This window comes from Hylobates moloch, unplaced genomic scaffold, assembly GCF_009828535.3.
Source record: "Hylobates moloch isolate HMO894 unplaced genomic scaffold, HMol_V3 SCAFFOLD_15, whole genome shotgun sequence".
Classification (NCBI taxonomy): Eukaryota; Metazoa; Chordata; class Mammalia; order Primates; family Hylobatidae; genus Hylobates; species Hylobates moloch.
The window spans coordinates 48,773,034-48,791,103 of NW_026652290.1; the positions used below are offsets into that span (position 1 = coordinate 48,773,034).

General features: G+C 46.6%; 1 protein-coding gene across 14 annotated transcripts in view; it reads right to left on the reverse strand.

Annotated features, from left to right (window-relative positions):
• The window catches only part of RNF112 (ring finger protein 112), a 64,500-nt gene that overhangs the window by 13,462 nt on the left and 32,968 nt on the right, over positions 1–18,070 (reverse strand). The window contains exon 16 of one of the 14 annotated variants that reach the window (XM_058428554.1): positions 13,014–13,104. The exons of the other annotated variants lie outside the window; for them this stretch is intronic. The gene's annotated coding sequence lies outside the window, so the exon portion shown is untranslated. The remainder of the gene's footprint in view (positions 1–13,013; positions 13,105–18,070) is intronic. 14 annotated transcript variants of the gene reach the window in all.

Sequence of the window (18,070 nt, forward strand, 5' to 3'; positions counted from 1 at the left end):
TTTTCATTTACCAACCCAAATCCTATAAAACGGCCCCACCCCTATCTCCCTTTGCTGACTCTCTTTTCGGACTCAGCCTGCCTCCACCCAGGTAATTAAAAAGCTTTATTGCTCACACAAAGCCTGTTTGGTGGTCTCTTCGCACAGATGCAAGTGAAATTTGGTGCCGTGACTCGGATCAGGGGACCTCCCTTGGCAGATCAATCCTCTGTCCTCCTGCTCTTTGCTCCATGAGAAAGATCCACCTGCGACCTCCGGTCCTCAGGCCAACCAGCCCAAGGAACATCTCACCAATTTTAAATCGAGTAAGCAGCCTCTTTTTACTCTCTTCTCCAACCTCTTTTGCTATCCCTCAACCTCTTTCTCCTTTCAATTTTGGTGCCACACTTCAATCTCTCCCTTTTCTTAATTTCAGTTCCTTTCCTTTTCTGGTAGAGACAAAGGAGACACATTTTATCCGTGGATCCAAAACTCTGGCGCCAGTCACGGACTCAGGAAGACAGTATTCCCTTGGTGTTTAATCACATGGGGACGCCTGCCTGATTGTTCACCCACACTCCATTGGTGTCTGATCACTGCGGGGATGCCTGCCTTGGTCATTCACCCACATTCCCTTGGTGGCAGGTCAATTGCGGGGATGCCTGCTTTGGCTACTCACCCACATTGCAGCCCAGAGCTGCTCACCCAACCCCTTCTCTCTGTGTCTCTACCCTCTCTTCTCTCCACTTTCCTGGGGGGCAAGCACCTCCCACCCCTTCTCCACTTTCCTGGGGGGAAAGCACCCCCCACCCCTTCTCCACTTTCCTGGGGGGCAAGCACCCCTCACCCCTTGTCTCCAAACTTGCCTCCTTCACTATGGGCAACCTTCCACCCTCCATTCCTCCTTCTTCTCCCTTAGCCTGTGTTCTCAAGAACTTAAAACCTCTCCAACTCTCACTTAACCTAAAATCTAAGCACCTTATTTTCTTCTGCATCACCGCTTGACCCCAATACAAACTTGACAGTGGTTCCAAATAGCCAGAAAACAGCACTTTCGATTTTTCCATCCTACAAGATCTAGATAATTCTTGTCGTAAAATGGGCAAACGGTCTGAGGTTCCTTACGTCCAGGCATTCTTTTACACATTGGTCCCTCCCTAGTCTCTGTTTCCAGTGTAACTTGTCCCAGATCTTCCTTCTTTCCCTCCCACCTGTCCCCTCAGTCCCAACCCTAAGCGTTGCCGAGTCTTTATTTTTTTTTCCTGAGATGGAGTCTCGTTCTTTCGCCAGGCTGTAGTGCAGTGACAATCTTGGCTCACTGCAACCTCCAACTCCTGGGTTCAAGCGATTCTCCTGCCTCAGCCTCCCAAGTAGCTGAGATTACAGGTGCGTGCAACCACGCCCAGCTAATTTTTGTATTTTTAGTAGAGAAAGGGTTTCACCATGTTGGCCAGGATGTTCTCAATCTCCTGATCTTGTGATCCGCCCACCTTGGTCTCCCAAAGTGCTGGGATTACAGGTATGAGCCACCTTGCCTGGCCTGCTGAGTCTTTCTAATCTTCTTTTTCTACAGAAAAATCTGACCTCTCCCCTCCTCCCCAGGCTGCTCCTCGCCAGGCCGAGCCAGGTCCCAATTCTTCTTCAGCCTCTGCTCCCCGACCATTTTATCACCTCCCCTCCTCTCACCTGGTCTGGCTTATAGTTTCTTTCCATGACTAGCCGTTCCCCACCTGCCCAGCAATTCCCTCTTAAAAAGGTGGCTGAAGCTAAAGGCATAGTCAAGGTTAATGCTCCTTTTTCTTTATCCGACCTCTCCCAGATCAGTTAGCGTTTAGGCTCTTTTTCATCAAAAATAAAAACCCAGCCCAGTTCATGGCTCATTTGGCAGCAACCCTGAGACACTTTACAGCCCTAGACCCTAAAAGGTCAAAAGGCCGTCTTATTCTCAATATACATTTTATTGCCCAATCCACTCCCGACATTAAATAAAACTCCAAAAATTAAATTCCAGCCCTCAAACCCCACAACAGGATTTAATTAACCTCGCCTTCAAGGTGTACAATAATAGAGTAGAGGCAGCCAAGTAGCAATGTATTTCTGAGTTTCAGTTCCTTGCCTCCACTGTGAGAGTAACCCCAGCCACATCTCCAGCACACAAGAACTTCCAAACACCTGAATCACAGCTGCCAGGGGTTCCTCCAGAACCTCCTCCCCCAGGAGGTTACTTCAAGTGCCAGAAATCTGGCCACAGGGCCAAGGAATGCCTGCAGCCCAGGATTCCTCCTAAGCCATGTCCCATCTGTGCAGGACCCCACTGGAAATTGGACTGTCCAACTGGCCCAAAGCTCTGACTGACTCCTTCCCAGATCTTCTTGACTTAGCGCCTGAAGACTGACGCTGCCCGATTGCCTCAGAAGCCTCCTGGACCATCACAGATGCTTTAGGTAACTCCTACAGTGGAGGGTAAGTCCATCCCCTTCTTAATCAATATGGAGGCTACCAACTCCACATTACCTTCTTTTCAAAGGCCTGTTTCCTTTGCCTCCATAACTGTTGTGGGTATTGACAGCCAGGCTTCTAAACCTCTTAAAACTCCCCAACGCTAGTGCCAACTTGTATTCTTTTATACACTCCTTTTTAGTTATCCCCACCTGCCCAGTTCCCTTATTAGGCCGAGACATTTTAACCAAATTATCTGCTTCCCTGATTATTCCTGGACTACAGCCACATGTCATTGCCACCCTTCTTCCCAACCCAAAGCCTCTTTTGTGTCTTCCTCTCATATCCCCTCACCTTAACCCACAAGTATAGGACACCTCTACTCCCTCTTTGGCGACCGATCATGCACCCCTTACCATCCCATTAAAACCTAATCACCCTTACCCCGATCAATGCCAATATCCCATCCCACAGCATGCTTTAAAAGGATTAAAGCCTGTTATCACTCGCCTGTTACAGCATGGCCTTTTAAAGCCTATAAACTCTCCTTACAATTCCCCCATTTTACCTGTCCAAAAACTGTACAAGTCTTACAGGTTAGTTCAGGATCTGCGCTTTATCAACCAAATTGTCGTGCCTATCTACCCCGTGGTGCCAAACCCATATACTCTCCTGTCCTCCATACCTCCCTCTACAACCCATTATTATATTCTAGATAAATCTAGCTGACCCCATAGATCCTAAATCCTTTCCCCACTCCTCTTTCTGTTCCTTAAAAACAGCCCTAAAAGCTGCTCCCACACTAGCTTTCCCTAACTCATCCCAACCTTTTTCTTTTTTTCTTTTTTTTTTTTGAGACGGAGAGTCTCGCTCTGTCACCCAGGCTGGAGTGCAGTGGTGTGATCTCGGCTCACTGCAAGCTCTGCCTCCCGGGTTCACACCATTCTCCTGCCTCAGCCTCTCCGAGTAGCTGGGACTACAGGCGCCTGCCACCACGCCCGGCTAATTTTTTTGTATTTTTAGTAGAGACAGGGTTTCTTCACCATGGTCTCGATCTCCTGACCTCGTGATCCACCCGCCTCGGCCTCTCAAAGTGCTGGGATTACAAGCATGAGCCACCGCGCCTGGCCTCATCCCAACCTTTTTCATTACACGCAGCCGAAGTGCAGGGCTGTGTAGACAGAATTCTTATACAAGAGCTGGAACCATGCCCTGTAGCCTTTTTTGTCCAAACAACTTGACCTTACTGTTTTAGGCTGGCCGTCATGTCTCCATGCAGCGGCTGCCACTGCCTTAATGCTTTTAGAGGCCTTCAAAATCACAAACTATGCTCAACTCACTCTCTACAGTTCTCATAACTTCCAAAATCTATTTTCTTCCTCACACCTGACGCATATACTTTCTGCCCCCCTCCACTACCTTTCAGCAAGCGGAACTCATTGCCTTAACTCGGGCCCTCACTCTTGCAAAAGGACTAGGCGTCAATATTTATACTGACTTGGCTAGGAGCAGTGGCTCACGCCTGTAATCCCACCACTTGAGAAGGCTGAGGCGGGCGGATCACAAGGTCAAGAGATCGAGACCATCCTGGCCACCATGGTGAAACCCCGTCTCTATTAAAAGTATAAAAATTAGCTGGGTGTGGTGGCGGGTGCCTGTAGTCCCAGCTACTTGGGAGGCTGAGGCAGGAGAATCACTTGAAACTGGGAGGTGGAGGTTGCAGTGAGCCGAGATCATGCCATTGCACTCCAGCCTGGGCAACAGAGCGAGATGCCGTCTCAAGAAAAATATATATATATATATTTATACTGACTCTAAATATGCCTTCCATATCCTGCACCACCATGCTGTTACATGGGCAGAAAGAAATTTCCTCACTATGCAAGGGTCCTCCATCATTAATGCCTCTTTAATAAAAACTCTTCTCAAAGCCACTTTACTTTCAAAGGAAGCTGGAGTCATTCACTGCCAGGGCATTCAAAAGGCATCAGATCCCATCACTCAGGACAATGCTTATGCTGATAACGTATCTAAAAAAGCAGGTAGCATTCCAATTTCTATCCCTCACGGCAGTTTTTTTTCTTCTCATCTGGCCACTCCCACCTACTTCCCCACTGAAACTTCTGTCGTGGAAATCTATCCTTAATGAAATCACTTCTCAGGGTTCCATCTGCTACTCTACTACTCCTCAGGGATTGTTCAGGCCCCCACCCCCACCCCCGCCTTCCCTACACATCAAGTTCGGGGATTTGCCCCTGCCCAGGACTGGCAAATTGACTTTACTCCCATGCCTCGAGTCAGGAATCCAAAATACCTCTTGGTCTGGGTGGACACTTTGACTGGGTGGGTAGAGGCCTTTCCCACAGGGTCTGAGAAGGCCACCACGGTCATTTCTTCCCTTTTGTCAGACATAATTCCTTATTTTGGCCTTCCCACCTCTACACAGTCTGATAATGGACTGGCCTTTATTAGTCAAATCACCCAAGCAGTTTCTCAGGCTCTTGGTATTCAGTGGAAACTTTACACTCCTTACCATCCTCAATCTTCAGAAAAGGTAGAACGGACTAATGATCTTTTAAAAACACACCTCACCATGCTCAGCCACCAACTTAAAAAGGACTGGACAGGCCGGGCGCGGTGGCTCACACTTGTAATCCCAGCACTTTGGGAGGCCGAGGTGGGCAGATCATGAGGTCAGGAGATCGAGACCACGGTGAAACCCTGTCTCTACTAAAAATACAAAAAATTAGCCGGGCGTGGTGGCGGGCGCCTGTAGTCCCAGCTACTCGGAGAGGCTGAGGCAGGAGAATGGCGTGAACCCGGGAGGCGGAGCTTGCAGTGAGCCGAGATTGCGCCACTGCAGTCCAGCCTGGGCGACAGAGCGAGACTCCGTCTCAAAAAAAAAAAAAAAAAGGACTGGACAATACTTTTACCACTTGCCCTTCTCAGAATTTGGGCCTGTCCTCAGAATGCTACAGGGAGCACCCCATTTCAGCTCCTATATGGACGCTCCTTTTTATTAGGCCCCCATCTCATTCCAGACACCAGACCAACTTGGACTGCGCCCCAAAAAACTTGTCATCCCTACTATCTTCTGTCCAGTCATTCTCCTATTCACCGTTCTCAATTACTCATAAATGCCCTGCTCTTGTTTACATTGCTGGTTTACACTGTTTCTCCAAGCCATCACAGCTGATATCTCCTGGTGCTATCCCCAAACCGCCACTCTAAACTCTTAAGGTAAATAAATAATCTTTGCTGGCAGGGCTATGCTGAACCTCTTTGCGCACTCTCTAATTGGATGTCCTGGGTCCTCCCAATTCTTAGTCCTTTAGTATTTGTTTTTCTCCTTCTCTTATTGGGACCTATGTCTTCCGTTTAGTTTCTCAATTCATCCAAATCCGTATCCAGACCATCACCAATCATTCCATACAACAAATGTTCCTTCTAACCACCCCACAACATCACCCCTTACCACAAAACTTCCTTCAGCTTAATCTCTCCCACTCTAGGTTCCCATGCCGCCCCTAATCCCACTCAAAGCAGCCCTGAGAAACATCGCCCATTATCTCTCCATACCACCCCCGAATTTTTGCTGCCCCAACACTTCAATACTATTTTATGTTATTTTTCATATTAATATAAGAGGACAGGAATGTCAGGCCTCTAAGCCCAAACTAAGCCATCATATCCCCTGTGACCTGTGTGTACATATCCAGATGGCCTGAAGTAACTGAAGAATCACAGAAGAAGTGAAAATGTCCTGTTCCTGCCTTAACTGATGACATTACCTTGTGAAATTCCTTCTCCTGGCTCATCCAGGCTCAAAAGCTCCCCGACTGAGCACCTTGTGATCCCCACCCCTGCCAGCCAGAGAACAACCCCCTTTGACTAATTCTCGTTTGCCTACCCAAATCCTATAAAACGGCCCCACCAGGCCGGGTGCGGTGGCTCACGCTTGTAATCCCAGCACTTTCGGAGGCCGAGGCGGGCGGATCACGAGGTCAGGAGATCGAGACCGCGGTGAAACCCCGTCTCTACTAAAAATACAAAAAATTAGCCAGGCGTGGTGGCGGGCGCCTGTAGTCCCAGCTACTCGGAGAGGCTGAGGCAGGAGAATGGCGTGAACCCGGGAGGCGGAGCTTGCATTGAGCCGAGATTGCGCCACTGCACTCCAGCCTGGGCGACAGAGCGAGACTCTGTCTCAAAAAAAAAAAAAAAAAAACACGGCCCCACCGCTATCTCCCTTTGCTGACTCTCTTTTCGGACTCAGCCCACCTGCACCCAGGTGATTAAAAAGCTTTATTGCTCAGACAAAGCCGGTTTGGTGGTCTCTTCACACAGACACAAGTGAAAGTTTGTCCATCTTTCTCTTTTTAGTGGTGACGACCCACTTGAAATCACTTGACCAGGCTACTGCGGTGGGTGTATGGAATGGGGCAGAGGATTTCTGGAACACCTTGTGGAACATGAGGATGAATGATGAAAACCTGTCCGTAGAGCACGGTTGCACTAGGAGAGTGCCAGGCTGTAAGCAGCGGTTCATGAGCCACAATCTTCCCCTGCTAGGCCTGAGTCCTGAAGCCTCTACTCCTGCATTTGAATGATGAATACCAAGATAATCTGCTTAGCATCCCTCTTTGTCTTGGCTGCCCCCAAGGAAGACATAAAGTCCCTCCCTCCATGTCTGTAACTTTCAAGTGGTTTTCATGTGGAGGAGTTTCATGGATTAGGAAAAGGGAGGGACTGCATTCACCCCAGGCTGCCACCGTTTTCTCAGGTACCCTGCAGTATTGAACACAGCCTAGGGATGGAGTGTTGAAGAAGGCCCTTTAAAGAAACCTGAAGTTTTATCAAAAGCTCCAACTGTACAGGGACTTCAGGCTTCAGAATTTCTGCATTTGAGCCAGGCACAGTGGCTCACGCCTGTAATCCCAGCACTTTGGGAGGCCAAGGCAGGTGGATCACTTGAGGTAAGGAGTTCAAGACCAGCCTGGCTAACATGGTGAAACCCCATCTCTACTGAACATACAAAAATTAGCTGGGCATGGTGGTGTGTGTCTGTAATCCCAGCTACTTGGGAGGTGACGCAGGAGAATCACTTGAACCCAGGAGGTGGAGTTTGCAGTGAGCCAAGATTGTGCCACTGCACTCCAGCCTGGGTGACAGTGAGAATCTGTCTCAAAAAAAAAAAAGATTTTCTGCATTTGAATAGATAAGATCAGCTTGCCAATTTAGGAACAGAGGAAACAGATTTAATGTTAAGTGGTGAGCTGCAGAAACAAAAAATAAAATTCTAAGCCCCACAAACATCTGTACAGACCCCTCCCCTTAGCCAAGAGCATTTCAAAGTTAACCTGCAAAACCAGTTCAGGCCGTGATGAGAAGGGGGAATCAGACATGCCTCATCATACCCTCCTCCCTTTTGGAATTCTGGCACAGCTGACCAGCATGAACATCAACACAGAGGCCTTCAGATTGAGAGAACAGACTCTCAAGTCTGACAAGAAACATTTACACTCTATTCTCTCTGAAGCCTGCTACCTGGAGGCTTCGCCTGCATAAAACCTTGGTCTCCACCACCGCTTATTCTAACACAGATGCTCCTTTCTATTGATTCTAGAACTTTGATAATAACTCTTTCAACCAATGGCCAATCTGAGCTCAGAAGCTTTCTAAATAATATCAAATACAGTCATCCCTTGATCTATATGGGGGACTGGTTCCAGGACCAATGGCGTATAACCAGATCCCCACATACTCAACTTCCACAGTCAGCCCTGCCAAACCTGCTTGCAGGAAAAGTCAACCCTCTGTAAATGTGGGCTTTGCATCCCATGAATACTGTATTTTTCATCCTCATTCGGTTGAAAAAGAGCTACATGTAAGTGGACTCATGCCGTTCAAACCTGTGTTGTTCGAGTGTCAACTGTGCAGCACTATAATCACTGAGTAGCCACAGTGGAGGGCAGATCTCCCTCCACAGACTGATTTTGTTTTCCTGAGAACAAGGACCCTCTCCTCCCTCCAGTCACATTGAAACTGGCTTTGCAAAAATTGTAACAGAAAATTATGGCAGAGGGGGAGATCTGACCTAGCCAACCCTGCTCTTGCCTTTAGCCTTCAAGCTGCCTTTAATTATTCCTGGGCTTCGGCCAAGCTAACTTTGGGAGACATTTAGCTTATAGTTTAAATTTTAGTAGCCCTTTCCCAAAACTCAATTGCCTTTGTAAAGCTAGTGAGTGACCACCAGCCTAGGAGGAAGAGGAGCCTGGATTCTGCCAAGGAGTACACATAAACAATCACTACCATTACTCCAGAGCTCACAAGACATGCAATTTCCCCACTTACTCCTGCAGATAACATCACTATTATAGAATCTAAGATTGGCCTTTTGAGATATCTTTTCAGGATTTTTGCATGTCTGACACTAATGGCTCCACCTGGACCCACCAGGACCTGCCAACTGCTCCTGTGGCCCTACCCAGAAATGATTCAGTGCAAGAGGACAGCTTCGATCCCCTGATTTCATCTCTGACCCAACCAATCGGCACTTCCTATACCCTAGCTCCCTGCCCACCAAACTACTTTTGAAAAACCCCTACCCTATGAGCCTTCAAGGAGATTGATCTTCTGTTTGTTTGTTTTTGTTTTTTGAGACAGAGTCTCTCTCTGTCAGCCAGGCTGGAGTGCAGTGGCACCATCTCGGCTCACTGCAACCTTCGCTTCCTGGGTTCAAGCAATTGTCATGCCTCAGCCTCCCCAGCAGCTGGGATTACAGGCACCCACCACCATGCCCAGGTAATTTTTGTATTTTTAAAACAGAGACGGGGTTTCACCATGTTGGAGAGGCTGTTCTCGAACTTCTGATCTGCACTCAAGTGATCTGCCTGCTTGGCCTCCCAAAGTGCTGGGATTACAGGTGTGAGCCACCATGCCCAGCCCAAGGAGATTGATTTGAGTAATAACTGTCTCCCACATGGCATGAGCAGCCTCACGTCTGTTGAACTCTTTCTTTACTGCAATGCATTGATCTCCTTTGTGCAGTGGCCAGGAAGAACCCATCAGGCAGCTACAGCATCACTGTGAGCAGAGAGGGAAGGTTCTCACTCCAGCAAAAGTGGGAGTACTTGGGAGCCTCATCACACATGTTTACAAATGGTACCCTAAATGAGTGACTGAGGCAAGTCTCAATCATTTGAGGTTGAGTAAGCTAGAGCTTGAGGGCACATCTGAGGAAAAACTCAAGCCAGAGATGCACCTGTGGCTGTTTTTTTGTGGAGAAGTTTTCAGGAGCTTCCGTATGTATACATTTCTTTAAAGTGGGGGAAGGCATGTAGGAAAAGGGGCAGGTAGGTGGTAAGGCAAATGTTACATTCTTGTGAGACTTCAGTTAGTGTAAAGGAGGTCTCGATTATGCCGATGTCTCTTGGTAGGGGAAGGAATGGTTGATCTCATGTCGACTTTGTTCTGCCCCTCGGAAGGTAAGCTTGTAATGGACATTGTCAGTGTGGAATGCAACAGACTTTAGTTTTAGGAGCTGGACTTGGATTGCACATCTCAAGTCCTTATTTATGGGAAGAAAGACATCTTGAAAGGTGTGTGAAAGGAAAATAAATAGTGAGACTCCCAAACTCACTCAGCCAGAGGGAAAAGTCAAGCTGGGAACCGGCTCATGCAAACCTGCCTCCCATTTTGGGTCCCAAATAAGATGGCTGCAAAGATGAAAAGCTACCTACCTCCCTCACATTTTAGGGTAAAGATCCTTATGGGCCTCAAGATCTTTACCCTAAAATGTTTCTGTTGCAGTTCACCATGGCAATGTAAATTGATAGCTTATCTTCACAGGTGCCGGGACATACAACAGAGCTCAGATTCATGCTTCTGCCCATCTGAGACAAATGCATATCTTACTGTTTCCTCTGCCCTATGGTCTATGGCATCTCATGTAAAAATTCAGATTCGCTGAGCCAGGCAAAGGCATGAATGACTGTTTTTCCCTACCCTGCTCTCACATGAAAATTGTGTATTTCTCAATATTCCACCCATTCCCCTTTAAATTTGGAAGCCAACAAAATTATCTTCAGAGAAAGGCATAGACCTGTCTCCAGGAGTGCATCCTTAACTTTGGCAAATAAGCCTCCCAAAATGATTGAGACTTGCCTGGGTTATTTTCCTTGATTGACAGTAAGTCAAGTCAATTGACATAAGAGTTTACTTATGAGTGCTTTGTGGGGGCTGTCATCTGGAGATGCCTGATGCCTTTCCATGGGGGTCTAGCTAATGCCTAATGCTTTGACACAAGGTTGTGAATTAACAGCAATTCGTCTGGCAGAGGGTGTTGCCAGTGACTCAGGCTCCAGGCTTAACTTTCCCTTTGGCAGAAGGAGTTGAGTGGTCCTGAGATTTTTTATTTCCTTGTGTAAAGACCTACTAAAAGCAAAAGCGTTTGCAGCACCGCCATTCATTTGGCATTTCAGGCAAAGTGGCTGTGGAGAGGTGTCTGGGGATGAGACTTATTGTGGGGCCCACACTCCCAGGGAGCTCTTCTTCAGCCTTTCCACTCCGACCCTGGCTGATCACCTCTCATGGAAAAAAGTGCAGGGGCTGCCAGGCACTTGAAAAGCACAGTTCTAAAGTTCCTGGTTGCTTCTTTGGCAGAGCACCTGGGTACCACAGCTGTTTGCTGACAGCCAAGTTCCCTTCATTTTGAAAATCTGGGGATGCTGTCTCAGGGTTAGTAGGGGCTGTGCTGAGAGGCAGGAGATCGGAACTCAATTTGTGTATTTCTGCATTAAATGGGGATGTGCACTTCACTTGGATCCCTGTATGACTTGTCTGATGTCACCTCAGTAAAATCCCAGTAGTTAGAAGGATGGCGAGGCCCTGCGTTCCCGTTCACCCTGAAAGTGAAAATCAAGTGCACTTTTGCCCTTTTGTTCCAGGGGAAGTTCTGTCCACCCTGGCCTGCTTTGGGACACCCGTGGACCTCCCAAGAGCTGGTGGTGAAAGTTCCTGGAGGTCAGGATGCTCTCGCTGGTCATTGGAGAAAACCACAGGAGTAGCAGACTCCTCTGTCTCCTCACCAGGCCAGACTACGCTCAGTCTCTGGGGTCTTTCCCCAAGATCCTGCCAAGCACATTCCCTTGGCTGAGGTTTTGCTGGAGACTGGGGCTCCCTGGGCAGCCACAAGGCCCACAGCAGCTGGGGGCAACCATGGGAAGGGCCCAGCTCCTGTCCACAGCCACAGTCCCTGAACCCAGCGACCCCATGACACTGCAGGACCCTTTCTCCCACTAGAGCCCTACATCCACCCTTCCTTGGGGGCTGGAGGCTGGAGACATCTAAGGTCCAGGGGATCCTAAGTGAGGATGGGAAAGTTAATCACTTTATCCGGTGTGTTAGTTCATATTGCTTCACTATAAAGAAATACCTGAGGCTGGGGAATTTATATAGAAGAGGGTTATTTGGCTCATGGTTCTGCAGGCTGTACAAGAAGCATGGCACCAGCACCTGCTTCTGGTGAGGCCTCAGGGAACTTCCAATCATGGCCAAAGGCAAAGGGGAGCCACTGTGTCACATGTGAGAGAGGGAGCAAGAGATGACAGGCTGTCTTAAACCACCAGCTCTCATGTGAACTAATAGAGTGAGAACTCACTCATCACTGCAGGAAGGGCACCAAGCCACTCATGAGAGATCTACCCCCATGACCAAAAAACCTCCCACCAGATCCCACCTTCAGCACTGGAGATCACATTGCAACACGTGATTTGGAGGGGACAGATATTGACCATATTCACCAGTCAAGATTACCTGACCCAGCCCTTAGAGCCAATTTTTATCCCCAAGTAAGTGATTGGCTCGATGACTTCCCTTACCTACTTTGTCCAGAGGCTGTTTACCTGGGAGACCTGCTGGGATATGGGCTGTGGAGATTTACACCCTCTTTCCCGGATTCGCAAGTGCCACTAGAAGTCTCCAGAACTGTGAACTTATTCTAGCCCTGCACTTCACAAGAAAAAGAGAGCTCTCCCTGGGCTCCTGCCGGCTCCTCCAGGATACGGCACTGGAGGAGGCAACTTTGTGTTTCCTATCTCCGCCACTCTGGATTTGGGAATCCGAACCCGACTCCCTTTCTATCACTGATGGCGATTGAGGCCAATGCCCACTCCTTTGGGATGATGCTCGCCTGTCTCAGGACCGACTGACCCATGTTCAACCGCTTTTCACATGGAATCCTTCTCCACTTTGGCCTTCAAAGTGCTCATTTGAATATTTACTACTACCACCAAGATCTGCCCCGGCCATGGTGCCACCTGGGCCCACCCCTAGGCTTGCAGGCACACCACAGTGGCCCCTTCTGCCAGTCCCAGCCTGTGCGTGTGTGCATGATCCTGCATGTGCATGTCTGCATGTTAAGAGGGTAGATACAATGTCAAGCATTCTTAAAAAGATTTTTAAAAGATATTTTTTAAAAGTCAAAGAACTGTAGAATCTGTTTTTAAACTATGTATTTGTGCATTTTTTGGTGTGTTAAATAAATGGGATGATATCAGAACCATATAAACAAAATTGCGCTGGGCGCGGTGACTCACCTGTAATCCCAGCACTTTGGGAGGGCGAGGTGGGCGGATCACAAGGTCAGGAGATCGACACAGTCCTGGCTGACATGGTGAAACCCCGTCTCTAATAAAAATACAGAAAAATTATCCGGGCATGGTGGTGGGCTCCTTGTAGTCCCAGCTACTCAGGAGGCTGAGGCAGGAGAATGGCATGAACCCAGGAGGAGGAGATGGCAGTGAGCAGAGATTGAACCACTGCACTCCAGCCTGGATGACAGAGTGAGACTCTGTCTCAAAAAATAAATAAATAAATAAGTAAAAATAAAAAATAAATAAACAAAAATGCTAACATTCAACATCTCTGGAAAGGGTTATAGAATTCTGGGAGGTAAACTTTCAGTCTTCCAAATATCTGTCCATTAATTGTTTGTTTACTTATTTTTTGAGACAGAGTCTGTCAACCAGGCTAGAGTGCAGTGGTGTGTTACTAGCTCATGGCAGCCTTGGTCTCCAGGGCATAAGTGATCCTCCTGCCTCAGCCTCCTGAGTAGCTGGAACTACAGGTGCACATCACCATTCCTGGCTATTTACTATTATTATTATTATTATTATTTTTAGTAGAGACCGGGTCTCATTATCTTGCCCAGGCTGGGCTTGATACTCCTGAGCTCAAGCAATCCTTCCACCTCAGCCTCCCAAAGTGCTGGGATTACAGGCATGAGCTACTGCACCTGGTCTGTTCATTCATTGTTTTGTTGTTGTTATTGTTCTGTTTTTATTTGTTTGTTTTTCTCACTATTGGAGATAGAATTTTTAAAAAATTAATTGTTAATAGAAAAATATGCATCTGCATTATCTGTGTTAGATAAAGTTCCCCCAGATAGTGTTCCATGGAGCCAGTGCCTAGAAGACCACATCTTTTATCTTGCCCCCTTTATGTTTAATCCAGTGATGAAACAATCCACTAGCAACAGGCAAGTCCTCAATTTTCAAAGGTATTTATAACTGCACACAAGCATGGGATTGATTTTTCCGATGCCAATTTGTCTGTTATTTCCCTCCCAGTTGGATCTGTTTTCTTTTTTTCTTTTTTTTTGGAGATGGAGTTTTGCTCTGTCACCCAGGCTAGAGTGCAATGGCACGATCTTGGCTCACTGCAACCTCCACCTCCTGGGTTCTAGCAATCCTCCTGCCTCAGCCTCCTGAGTAGCTGGGATTACAGGCGTGCATCAACACGCCCAACTAATTTTTGTATTAGTAATAGAGACAGGGTTTTACCATGTTGGCCAGGCTGGTCTCAAACTCCTGACCTTAGTTGATCCACCTGCTTCGGCCTCCCAAAGTGCTGGAATTACGGGTGTGAGCCACCTCACCCAGCCAAATCTGTTTTCTTTTTCTTTTTTCCTTTTTTTTTTTTGAGATGGTCTCACTCTGTCACCCAGGCTGAAGTGCAGTGGCGTGTGCAGTAGTGCAATCTCGGCTCACTGCAACCTCTGCCTCCCAGGTTCAAGCGATTCTCCTGCCTCAGCCTGCCTGGCTAATTTTTGTATTTTTAGTAGAGATGGAGTTTCACTATATTGGCCAGGCTAGTCTCGAACCTCTGTCCTTGTGATCTGCCCGCCTCAGCCTCCCAAAGTGCTGGGATTACAGGCGTGAGCCACCGTGTCTGGCCTCTGTTTTCTTCTGTAGTTTCACTACCTTCCTTTGTGGTGAGTGGGGTGAGCATTAGCCCAGGGTGGAACCTAGTTTTGTTTTGTTTCTCTTGCATCTGAACAAGATCTCGATTTCAGAATGACCACGTTGCAGAGCAGGCCCCCCAAATGTGTAGATAGCAGAAAGAATGATATGGGTGTCATGGCCTATGATGTATGCAACAACATCAAAGGCTGATTTGGAGGGAAGGCAAAACTTACAGTAAACAGAGATTTCTACATAAAGAATAATACATCAACTAGACATCTTGGAGGCATTCCCAGACTTGAGGTTAGTCTGGACTCACATGGTGGATTAGCATTTGAAATAGAGTTACCTTTGTCCCCACAGCTGCTGTGGTTTTTCAACAGCAGATCAGAAAAAGGTCCCCTTCAAACCTCGTGTTGAAATTTAGATCCCCAATGCGGCAATTTTGGGAGATAAGCCCTGGCGGGAGGGATTTCAGTCATGGGGGTGGATCCTTCATGAATGAATTAATGTCCTCCCATTAGTTCACAAGAGAGCTGGTTGTTAAAAGGAGCCTGGGCCAGTGTGATGGTTCACATCTCTAATCCCAACACTTTAGGATGCCAAGACAGGAGGATTGTTTGAGGCCAGGTATTCAAGACCAGCCTGGGCAACACAGACATTGCAACATCCCTGTCTTTACCAAAAAGGAAAAAATTAGCCAGGCATGGTGGCATGCACCTATGGGCCTGGTTATTCAAGAGGCTGAGGTGGGAAGATAGCTTGAGCCCAGGAGTTCAAGGTTACAGTGAGCTATGATCGCATCACTGCACTCCAGCCTGGGTGACAGAATAAGACCATGTCTCAAAAAACAAAGAAACAAACAAACCAGCCTGGGACCTCCTCCCCGCTTTGCTTCCTCCTTCAGCATGTGTGATCTCTTTGCACATGCCAATTCCCCTTTCACGTTACACCTTGAGCTGAAGCAGCCTGAGACCCTCACTGGATGCCCAATCTTGAACTTTCCAGCCACCAGAATTGCAAGCTAAATAAACCTCTTTTCTTCATAAACTACCCAGTCTCCAGTATTCTGTTAGAGTAACAGTAAACAAAGACCTCTGCCTCACTTGTTCAACCTTTCATTAAATATATTTGTGTTGAACACCTTTTTGACACCCAGTTCTGTACATCTTTTGACCTGATATGATCTTTTGGAGTAAAGAATATAGAGGAATTCGGGTGACATCAGCAAGATGGCAGAATAGGAAGCCCCCACCCTTGTTTCCTTCACAGTGACACCAAATTAACAACAATATATAGATCAGAATACCTTTATGAGAACTCTAGAAACCAGTGAGGAAGTTGCAGTACCCCAAGGCAAGACCAAGCCAAGAACAGTGCATTGAAATCAGTAAGAAGAGCCATTTCACTTTATCTGCAATTGTCCCTGTCCCAAGCTAGCACAGCTTGGCTTTTCTCATGGCTTGTCCCTTAGGTTAGAGGGAGGGGAGAGAAGAGTGCCTAGCATTCCAGCTTCTCGGAAGGCTGCCCAGAAAACTAGTTTCTGTCTTACTTGACTCAGGGCACTAATGGAACCAGAATAGTTTGGATGCCTGGAGGATGCTGAAAGCAAGGGAGAATGTGGTGGCTTACTGTGCCATCAGAAGGCCTGAAGTGCTGCACACAGAGGATGGCATGACTCAGGGTAACTGGCAGGTGCTCAACTCATAGGTCTTCCCTTGGCAGGGAGGTAGAAGAGTGGGCTGTTTGGCTGGCTGTCCAGCTTTTCAGAGAGCTGCTCCAAGGACAGGTGAATGTCTCATCTGATCTGGGGGAGCTGACAGGGAACCAGCATGCTTTGGATGGGGCCTCTGAAAACAAAGGAGAGGAGAGTGGCTTGCTGCTGTGGCACCAGGGAACCTGCAGTTCTAGAGACAGACACCAGAGGGAGCCAAAGATTATGATCTTCTGAAAAAGAAACTGGCAAACCTCTCTAATTGGAAAATTACAGGCAAAGCTCAGAGGAATTGCATCCTCCTAAAAAGATTTCAGAGGCCCCCAGAATCTCTAGGTGTGGCTGATTGGTGAATAGAATTCCCCTGTACAAACCCAATCCATAAAGACTGAGAGAGGAGGCTATTGTTTTCAAATGTGTACAACTCAACAACAAAAATATCACAAGCCACACAATAAAGCAGGGCAATATGACCAAATCAAAGGAACAAAATAAATCTCTAGAAACTGCCTCCGAAGAGATGGAGATCTATAAACTATCGGATTAATAATTCAAAATAATTGTCTTAAAGAAACACAGTGACATTCAAGAGGACACAGATAATTAAATGAAATTTTTAAAAATGCATCAACAAGATGAGAAAATCAACAAAGAGAATGATAAAAAAGAAAGAAGCAGAAATTTTTGAGCTGAAGAATATAGCAACTGAATTGAAAAATTCTCTAAAAAACTTCAAAAGCAGACCTGATCAAACAAAACAGTGGACTAAACAACAGGTCATTTGAATCTTTGAGTCAGGGAGCAAAAAGAAGAAAAAATGAAGAAAAGTGAGGATAGCCTAAGAGACTTATGGGACATCATCAAGCAGATCAACATACACATTAAAGGCATTCCAGAAAGAGAAGAGAAATTATTTAAAGAAATAATGGCTGAAAACTTCCCAAATCTGACAAAGGAAGTGGACATCCAAATTCAACAATCTCAAAACAAATATTAGTAAACTAGTAAGATTATTAGTAAGATGAACTCAAAGAGGACCATACAGAGAGGCATGTTAAAATCAAACTATTGTCTTCAAAAGAGCAAGGGCAGTGTGACTCATGATGTACAAGGGAGCTCCCATTAGAGTGTAAGTAGATTTCCCCACAGAAATTATATAGGCAAGAAGAGGGTGGGATGATATGTTCAACATGCTCAGAGAAGAAAAGCTATCAACCAAGAATACTATGGCTGGCAAGACTGTCCTTCAAAACTGAAGGAGACATACGCATCTAACAGCAGAGCATCCAAATGTATGAAGCAACATTGACAGAATTAATTGAGAGACAGAAAGTGTCATGGTGGTTGCGAGGGACTGGGGGAGGAATGAATGGGGAGTTACTGTTTAATGAGTACAGAGTTTCAGTTTTGTAAGATGAAAAAAATTCTGGAGATGAATGATTGTGATGGTGGCACAATAATGTGAATGTACTTAATGCCATTGAACTGTATGCTTAAAAATGGTTAAAATGGTAAATTTTGTTACATTTGTTTTACCATAAGTTAAAAAAATTTTTTTAAATTAATAGGCATGGTAAAAGCAAGAAAATATCACACATAATCAGGAGAAAAATCCATCAATATAGTAAGATTCATAAGTGACATAAATGATGCAATTAACCGACATGATATAGAAAATAGATATAAATATGGTTCA